The following is a 10031-nucleotide window of genomic DNA, read 5'->3' on the forward strand; positions in this document are numbered from 1 at the left end:
TTTGAAAAACAATCGACAATATCTTTTTGAATCGTGGGAGAAGTCAACTTTTCATTTTTTTGGAGCATTTTCTAAAGTAACTTTAAAAATATTCTCATTATCTTCTCTAATCAAAGATAATACTTCAATGAAAAGTCCTTTATTATTAGACTTTTCCGTCTCATCATGTCCACGGAATGGTAATGTATTTTTCAATAAAAATCTACAACTACGGATTGTAGCATGTAATCGAATTTCATAATTATTTTTCTCAAGTTCTGTTTGCTTATGCAAGACTTCACCAATAGATTGGTTTTTTCTCAATAGCAAATCACACTTTTTTTGGGCCTTATGGTGATAACTTTGAATATTACCCATATGTTTCCGGAATGACCCTTTTTTACTCCAGTTGTCAAAGCCTTCGGTTATAAATGCATCTCTTCCACCTTGTTCCCCTACCATATCTCCAAACAAATAGCAACAAAAACAATATGCCTTCTTATTTTTTATGCTATACTCTAACCATGTAAAATCAGTAAACCATTGCACAACAAAACGTCTTGGTTTATTACTAAATAATGTATATTCAAAACTATGCCCCTTTGGTTGACAAGACCCTTTAATCAAATATTCCCCTCCTTATTTCATCCCTTTGATTAGGACTATAAGATGTAATTTTTGGCCTATCCCCCGGGTCCGAAGGAAGATCATTCAAATCAAAAGATTGTGTCGCTTTTGGTTTGGGCATTGGTTGATTAGTTTTTGGAACTTAAGTAGGTTGATTAAATTGTGTTTCTTGTGGTTTTGGTATTGGTTGATTAGTTTGTGGAACTTGATTATTTTCATTAGCCTTATTTTTTTTTGGAAGTTCCTTCACCATTGTTGTCTCCAACATCTAAATGTCTTTTGAAAAAACTTTTAATAGCAACCTACAATAAAAAATATGAACTATAAACTTGATTTCAAGTTTCAACAACAGTTAATAAATAACAACCTAGTAACCTACAGTCAAATTATCAATTATCAAGATATATCAACTATAATCCCGATTCCCAATTTCAACAACAATTGAACAAATAGCAATCTACAATAAAAATATATCAACTATAACTTGATTTCAAGTTTCAACAACAAATAAGCATTAAGTATTAACCCTATTCCTAATTTAACAAAGTTATTGTTAATTTCTAATTTTTCAAACATAATAACAAAATAATTGAATTTTAATTAACCTAAAAACATAATAGGGATGAGTATTTTGATTATACTAACTTGTTTCATTGTGATGAAATATCCGATGAGCGGAAGAGGTTCCCGGAATTTTGCAATTGAGATTTGAGAATTGAGAATGCTCGTTGTGTTCACGTCACAGAAGTCGGCAATTGAGAAGTCCAGAAGTCGGCAATTGAGATATCACGATCAAATATGTGTTTATCGGCAATTGAGATATCACGATCAAATTATGTGTTTAATCGACATTACGTATGCTTTTTTTATTGGACTATTGCCTATTAGGCTTATGGACCTACAATAAAAAAATATAACTTTTGCAAACAGACATTTTAATTTTTAAAGCTGTGGTGTTTTGAACAAAATACCATTTAATATGGGTTCTAATTTTTTTTATTGGACTATTGGGCTTAAATCTTAATACCTCTTTGTTTCAATAAATCAATTGGTATGGGCTAGTTTGTATTTTGGTCCATTTAGAAATAGCCTGAAATTTTTTAGGGTAGCCCAACTTTTTTCCCGATATAAAACCGCAATATAAAACGAATTTTTCCGAAAAAATTAACACTATTAAAATTTTTTTGAGGGGTATCCCGGGATACAATATAAATCCGCCTATGAGGGCAACTGCTACGGCTGTTGTGACAGTAGCTTGGAACGTAGCTGAGTCCATCTGGAGGAGTGGCATCTTGCCTGTGAGTTGGTTGCGTTTCTTCGGAGGCATGATTCTACTATATGTCAAGAAAAGAGGCTTGTAAACAACAATGGTTGACCCTGGATGTGTCTTAAATGTTTATCTATGCATTAAGATTTTTGTTTTTGCTATCTAACTCTCATTGATTCAATCCACATCCCCATGATGTGGTCCAAGCAAGAATAGAAAACGATTTGAACGCAATAAAGCTCACATCCAATAAACTTACAAACTCATTGTTGTTCAGCTCATTGCACTGGCTGGATAACTCTCACACTTTCGTCGACTCTAGGCGATATGGAGATTTAGCTATAAGGGTAGTTCCGGGGATCAAGTCGATATGGGATTTAACTTGACACTCGGAAGAAATCCCAGGATGTCTTTGGGGGAAGACATCAGGAAAGTTGCAGACTTCAGGGATGCTCTTGATGTCTTTAACTTTTTGCGTCTCATTAGCCATATAAGCCAGGAATGCATGGCATCCCTTTCGCATATACTTCTGGGCTTTGGCGTAGGAAATGATACGAAGGTTCGAACAAATTTTATCACTATTACCAGCGAGGGCTTCGTCAGGGGGAAAGATTGAGACGAGTCACTCTTTCGAATGCAAGGGACATCAGCACGATTTGGGGCTCAACCATCTCATGTCGATTATAACATCGTAGCTTTTATGGAGACTGATATGAAATTGATGGGGAAAAGGAATGATCGTCTAAGTACATGCTATGATACCTGTCTTGAGGCCAAAACAGTGATAGGACCTTGATAAAGTTGCTTAATTTGCATGTTATTGTTCTAAGGTATACTTTTGACGAAGATAATCTTTAACTGGAATATGATTGTTGCCATCATAACTGAAACTGAGATTACACCTATTTCGGAACCCTTGACCTAAAAGTAGGTCTAAGTCATTCTAACAGGGAAAAAGTCCTGGCAACATGAAGGACGGAGATGTTTACAGAAAAGAGCTGCTTAGAATATAATTATGAAAGTTATTCCTTAGACCAAAAAGGAAGGATGAGTAAAGTATTCTCCTATCGGTGACGGGCACTCCTCAGATGGATCCTTAAGTTAGCCAGCTGGCGCTCCGTGTCAAGAAGCCGGCTTTCGTATACTGTCTGACGTGCTCGGAGCTCTATGACCTCACCTTGAGTGGTATCTAGCTCTTGTTGCAGAGCTTCATTGTCCATCATAATTCTCCCGTGACCAACTTCGAGATTGCGAATGCGGATTATGTTGGCATCCAAGTCTGCCTCAAGCTCCATAGTCCGCTGAAGGGTTGCCACACTTAGCTCCACATTGCGAGCCACTCGACGAACTATGATCGGAAGGGCTCTATTTGCGGAGCCTCCCTCGTTCACGTTGTAGAAGCGATGATCCCCTTCGTACGGGCGGGGTTGGCCTTGTTCGTGACTCCATCTATCCAAGCTTCCGACCCACATAGGCATTGGGCCTTCGAACTCAAGTCGAGGGTTAGGATTTGGTATCGACGCTACTTGAGGTAGGTTCTCGACTTCAAGTTCTGAGTCGGCCACTTCGGGGAATTGTTTTGCGAAGTCATCGTCCAAGGGAATTTCGTGATTTTCTTCTGGCTCTGCCTCGAGCCATCCAACATTTCCTTGGTTAGGAAAATACGGGTTGTCGGGGAGATAGAATCCGGCCATGCTATCTACGCGAGATAAGGGGTAAAGGGATAGTTATTAGACATCAAATATAATAATACTTCCAATGTATTATAGTTTCATGATTGATTCTCGAGGGATGGATTCCTGGGTAAGTTTCCAGTTCGGTTGTTATAGCATCCTAAAATACTCCTATAGTATTTTAACCCTTATGTTTGACTCTAGAACTTTTCTGGTACCTAGGTAAGTTTTAGACTTGCTGCAACACCACATTCACTCCCAAGCACATGTTGGTCATGACTCGAATGAATATAGTTGATCAGGATATATTGACCCTAGACATGATTAGATAACTGCCCAGGTTTAACCGCGATGTCCAACATCCAAATACTTTTGTTTTGTTCTACTTATGACACTGGTTCGGGTACTTAGGTATACTTGTATACTTTTTATAAAAATACTTATATTTTTTAAAGTATACTTTTAGTTTAGAGCACTTAGGCCCCTCAATGTTTGAAGTTCTATACCATGTATGGTTCGGTATACTTAGTTCACTATAAACAAGAGCTCTGATACCAATCTGTCACACCCCAAAACCGGAACGGCGGAAACGTTCTGGGGAAGAGGACGTCATGCGTACTATCACAACAATTGTATCATAGCAAGCATAGTAAACACAACCAAACATTGAATACATATATGAATAAGGTTTACATTGTTTTATTACATTTATGAATAAGGTTCGGGTACATAGTCTACTAATCCCCTAAGAATACAAGCACTTTTGAAAGAATATCAGCATAAAGCTGGTGACTTCATAAGCATTTAGTTTTTATGGAAAATGTTTCTTTGATCCTTTTGAAAAGTGTTCCTCAATAAAATCCTTAATTTGCTTATGAAAAACTATTTTGAAAGAGTATCTATTAGTAGAAAATAAACCATCAGTTTTAGAAATGCTAGTGTTATCATGGGAAAATCCCATATTTTCCCTAAAAAAAACAGGTTATTCGTCGTAGAGGTAGAGATGCAAGTTTAGAAATCCCTGATTACTATCAGTATATGTAAATGTAGTTTTATTACTCACAAAAAAACAAATGAAGAGTAGATTCAGTAAACCAAAATTAGTTTATACTTATTTGCGAGTCGCATAACCATACTTGATATGACCGAGAGACCTTTATAACATTCTTCATGCGTTAAGCTAAATGACATTTGTTCACCACAGGCACGCCTGCCTAACTATAGCTAGCAGTTCTGGTGTGGGATTGTCAGTCCCGAATAGATCTATTCATAAATCCCACGCTTTCCCTCCAGGAGACTCTAGTTATACTAAAAGAATTTATCCATGTACACCTAAGGGTATAGTATTGAAGTAGAGCCTCATAATTCTGTATAAGCTAGTTCACTAGCGGGAAAAACAGTATAAAACAGTACTTATCCTTGAATAAATGTATTTTATACTCCTGAGAAAATATATATATATATAACATAAACTAAATCTGTCATAGTTTATACATATTCATTCATGAAATCTGATTTGGTAGAAACTGCCTAGAGGATTATCCCAAACTATACCCATTATAGTTTATTAGATTTGATATAGAAAATTCTTTGTAAAAACCTTTCTGAAAGTGATGAAGTTAGATTTCCAAATTAAGAGTTTCCCTTATGCTCAACATATTACAAAAGGGATAAAATATCCGAATATGTTATTAAACATGGAAATCATTAACTGTATTAATAAGTTTAAAACTTAATAAAATACTTTGAGTTTGACTTGTATTACCCCCTGAAAACATTAAAAACACGAAAAATGTAAGGGTATGAACTCACCGCTTGACGTGTGATTCGAATGCAAGATCGTTAGGGATGTTGAGTGTCAAGTGCAACCCCGAGCACAAACAGACCTTATTAATCATATAACGATATATGTATGGACATAATTAGTGTATAATACAGCTAATCATGATAAGTGACACCCTACGGGACTAGGAAACACTTGGGACAAGTGTTACAATCACATATGAATGTATGAAGGGAGTGTAAGGCCACACAAAAGAGTGTGTGGTCGGAGTGTGTGGTCAGAGTGTGTGGTCGGAGTGTGTGGTCGGCGTGTGTGGTCAGAGTGTCTGGTCGGAGTGTGTGGTCAGAGTGTGTGGTCAGAGTGTGCGGCCACCAAGAAGGTGTGCGGCTGTACCCTTTCATAATCATGTTAAAGTGGTTAACTTTAAGGTGAATCAAGGCTCAAATCATGAAGTCTTTCAAATATAGCAAGCTAAAAGGATGGAATACTTACGTTTTTGAAGCCTTAGAAGTGTTTGTGGTTGATTCAAGTAGAGAGAAAGAGAGAGGTGTGTATGGTTGAGGAGAGGGGAAATGAAGTGAAAATGAGACTCATATATATATATATATATATATATATATAGATATAATGGGTGAGCAGTCACACATTCGAGTGTGCGGCCACACACTCATGTTTGTGGCCACACACTCCTCTAGAGGGAGTGTTTGGCCTTTTTGCAACCGTAGATCTTAAACCAACCCATCCCTAAGTCAAACTTTGGTTGTACGAGGCTTTAGATCATCCAAACAGACTCAAACAATGCTAAAAGATAGCTGAAACGAGTTTAACATTGATAGTATTGAATAGGTCAACAAGGTAGAAGTTTTGGGGTGTCACATTGACCCTCTTAGTATAATGAGGAAAACTCACCTCACAAGTAGTGTTGAATCAAGAAGATCAAACCCCAACTTGTTGGATTAGATGTCTAAGCCCATAACTATTATTGATATATACTTGACCCGAGAGTAGCATGGTCCATTTGGGTTGCATATCATCAGGACAATATGTTAGGATGGACTCTTGAGAGAAGGTTATATATGATTTATTAATATATTATAAGTACTAATATATTAATATGAAATCATATGGTTTTAATTAGTATTGATCAAGAATTAATTTAGAATTGATTTAGTGATCAAAAAAAGACTAATTAAATCTATGGGGACTAATTATGTTAATTAGTTATATTCATGTGTGTTGGGCTTATGATCCATGTTGGACCAAGTTCATGTATGGATACATATAGAGTTGGGCGACATGAACCATGAATCATAAGACCCATGGGTATAGATTTGGGTTATATCCATGACCCTAGAAATCCCACATATAAATACATACTTCATTGCCCAAAATTGACACTGGTGTATTCTTGGAGTTCATGATGGTTTTGGGTGCATGGAGATTCTCTCTCAAGTTCCTCCTTTGTCCATGATGTGTTGTGATTCCACTTGAGGCTTCCACATTATTAGGGCTAAGCTGTTAAGGCTAGATACGTCAAGACTTCAATCTCCACCATAAGGTATGTTATCCTAACTAGATTCTTGTGTGGTATATGACAATTGTATGCTAGTCATAGGTTTAATACCTTGGAAACACCATTGCATGTATAATTAGTGAAAACATAGATCCAAGGTATTTAGGGTTGCATGAACACCTTAGGAGTGTTAGAATGCTAAAAAAAACCCAACAGTGGTATCAGAGCCTAGGCTTGTTTTAAAATTGCTGAGAAAATCGATTTTCCGCTGTTCTGGACAGTGGACTCGCCGAGTCCATGCATAAAATCTCCAACTCGTCGAGTTGGTTCTCGCACTCGATGAGTTGGACCCCCAGACATCATATCTTCGAGTTTTTTAGGCTGGAATGGGTCTAGAATCATTACCTTAAACTGTTTTGGACTTATAAAACCTGTTTTTGATGTGGTAATGATGATTCTAATCCAATTCAAAAAAATATTGTCAAAAGTTTCATGTAACGCCTGTGTTTCTGGGCCTGTAATTAATGTTGATGTAATAGTCTAGGTTAACCTTTGTAACCCGTTTTGAAATAATAGAAGTGTATTATTTGAGTATTATGTGTTTTGTGTTTAATTGCTTAATTATGTGGTTTGATTAATTAAGAATAAAAATAAGCGTCAAAATTAAAGTGTAAAATAAACTTGATATCTTTGGATAATGATGTAGTAGTGGAAACGAGGTTTCCGAATATATATAGAACGCCCAAATCTGACTTCGTATGAGGAAGTTATGATTTATCGAAGTTTCAGCTTAGCGGTGTGCAGCCTGAAATACTCGATTTGAAATCGAGCGGTTTTTAGCCGAAGCAATCTAAACAAGGATTAAAGATCTCGTTGTTGGTATCGAAGCGATAAAAAGCTAGGCGAGAACGGACGTCAAACGAAGAAGTTATGAATTTATAACGAAGTTTTTCTGTCCCGACTTATTAAAAATAAATAATAAAAATAAAGTCAGATTTAGCCGACGGAGTCTAAACGAAAGTTGTAGAGCGTAGTTTCACCTACGCGTGGATATAAAGAACGTCGAAAACGGAGTTCGTATGAAGAAGATATGAATTTCCGAAGTTTATTAAATATTTTGTAATTAAATTAAATCTTTAATTCGGATGATTATCCGAAGGAGTCACCGATCTGATCCGAAGTACGCCCCGCGTACAGCGAAGCATGACGCACCTCGCACCCGATTTCTTCGGATGACGAACGCCATGACGTTTCGGAGCAGTATGCCCCACGTACTGCAGTACGCCCCACGTACTCCGAGGCTCCAGCCTCCTATAAATAGGATGCGAGGGCAGCCGGTTCTTTTGTTCATTTTCTCTCTTCTCTCTCCCGTTTTGCATCGATTTGCGTACCAGAAATACCCCGAAGCCCCGGTAATATTCTCGAGCCCCGAAGCAAGTCCCGAGATCCCGAAGATCCCGAGAAGTGCGGTTCCCGAGCTGAAGCTCTGTCCGCGAGAAGTTCGATATTTGTGAAGATCTTCCAGATCTGCTGAGGATTACTACTTCTGCAAGTCGTAGTGTTGTCCGATCATCTTCTGATCAAGTGAGTGTATACTACCTTTCATAAACACGATCATAATACAAGTATGGTTTGAGTGTATTAAGTATATTGATGTTTATGTGTATAATTTTGTTGTTATAAGTGTGAATGTATATTCATACTCTTCTATCTCATAGATCTGATTTACTTTCTATGAAATACGTGTTATGTGGGTGTGTCTCATCTGTTATGTGGAATATGTATTGAATGAAAATGATATGCAGGTTTTAAACTATGTATGAAAATATATATTTTTATCTACTAATATGTTGGGTAGAACATGGGTAGATAGTTGGTGTGTAATAAATAGATGAGAGGCCTCGATGTTGTTGTTGTTGATCTAGTTATTCAGCAGAGTATGGATAACGACCACGGACTCTTTCTAGACAGTCCAGTGGAACGCTAGCAGGTTCATAACCTGTAGGTGTTGTGAACGATGTGTTCACCGGTGTACTCTATCCCCCTCATGGTTGCCTTTAGGATATCTATTGTTGAGGAAACCCCTTAGCAGTAATGTCCGTCCCAATGAAAATCCTAGATTAGGTCCCTTGAGATAGATCTTATTTTAGGGACGTAAAGTGAGGATAATGGGAATGGGTAATCGGGATAGTGATTGGTTGGTGAAATTAAATATGATGTATTTATTGTGGATTGAAAACCCTATATGCTCACCAGGCTCCCAAGCCTGACCCACTCAGTTTTATTTGTATTACAGGAAGTGGCGCAAGGGCGTAAGATGGATGAATCATCGAGTTGTTTTGTTTACAAGTCTGTATATGTATATATTTGTTGAATGACTTGTAATGTTATCGTTTATGCTTTATGGTCTGTATCGGAACATGACATCCCGAGTTTTGATTATATAATGAAAATGCATCTCTTGATGAAATGCTTTGATAAACATTATTTTATCATGTTTTGTTTTGGGAACAAATTCCGCAACACTTTTAAATCAAAAGGATTTACTCTGAAATTATTTTAAAAAGCATAAATGAAATCGGTCTTTTCTGGCCGAGATTTTGGGGATGTCACATTTCATGTTTTGTATTAGTTAATGATTAGGCTAATTACATGAAAATTGTTAGATTTGAATTGTCTAGTTCATATGAGTTTAATCAAGATTATGAATATTGCTATACATTTTTGTGATAGTTGTTTTCAATCCAAATTAATCTAAAAGTTATTCATAATATGTGTTTTGTAACTTCTCCTCAAGTTATATGAAAAGTCTCATTAAAAAAGTTATTAAAACCATAGGTTAAGAAACTTGAAGAGTCTTTTCATAAATAGTTTTATGAACTCCATAACTTGTCCTCAAGTTATGGATGTTCAAGAGTCTCTTCATTAAAAGTTTTAAAAACCTATATTAAACTCATATGTTATGAAATTGAAGAGTTTTGAAAATTTTCAAAAACTTTCCCTCAAGTTTTGGAATTTACAAAGTTACCTCCCCATGTATACTTTAATTCCAAATTAAACCTTAGAATTTTAAAAGTTTAAAATTCAACCTTATATATTAAAATTTTAATATTATATATATTATAATATTAAAAGTTAATGGTTATATATATATGTATAAGATAAAGTCAATCTTACCGTTAGTAGGCC

Source organism: Lactuca sativa, chromosome 4 (assembly GCF_002870075.4).
Source record: "Lactuca sativa cultivar Salinas chromosome 4, Lsat_Salinas_v11, whole genome shotgun sequence".
NCBI lineage: Eukaryota > Viridiplantae > Streptophyta > Magnoliopsida > Asterales > Asteraceae > Lactuca > Lactuca sativa.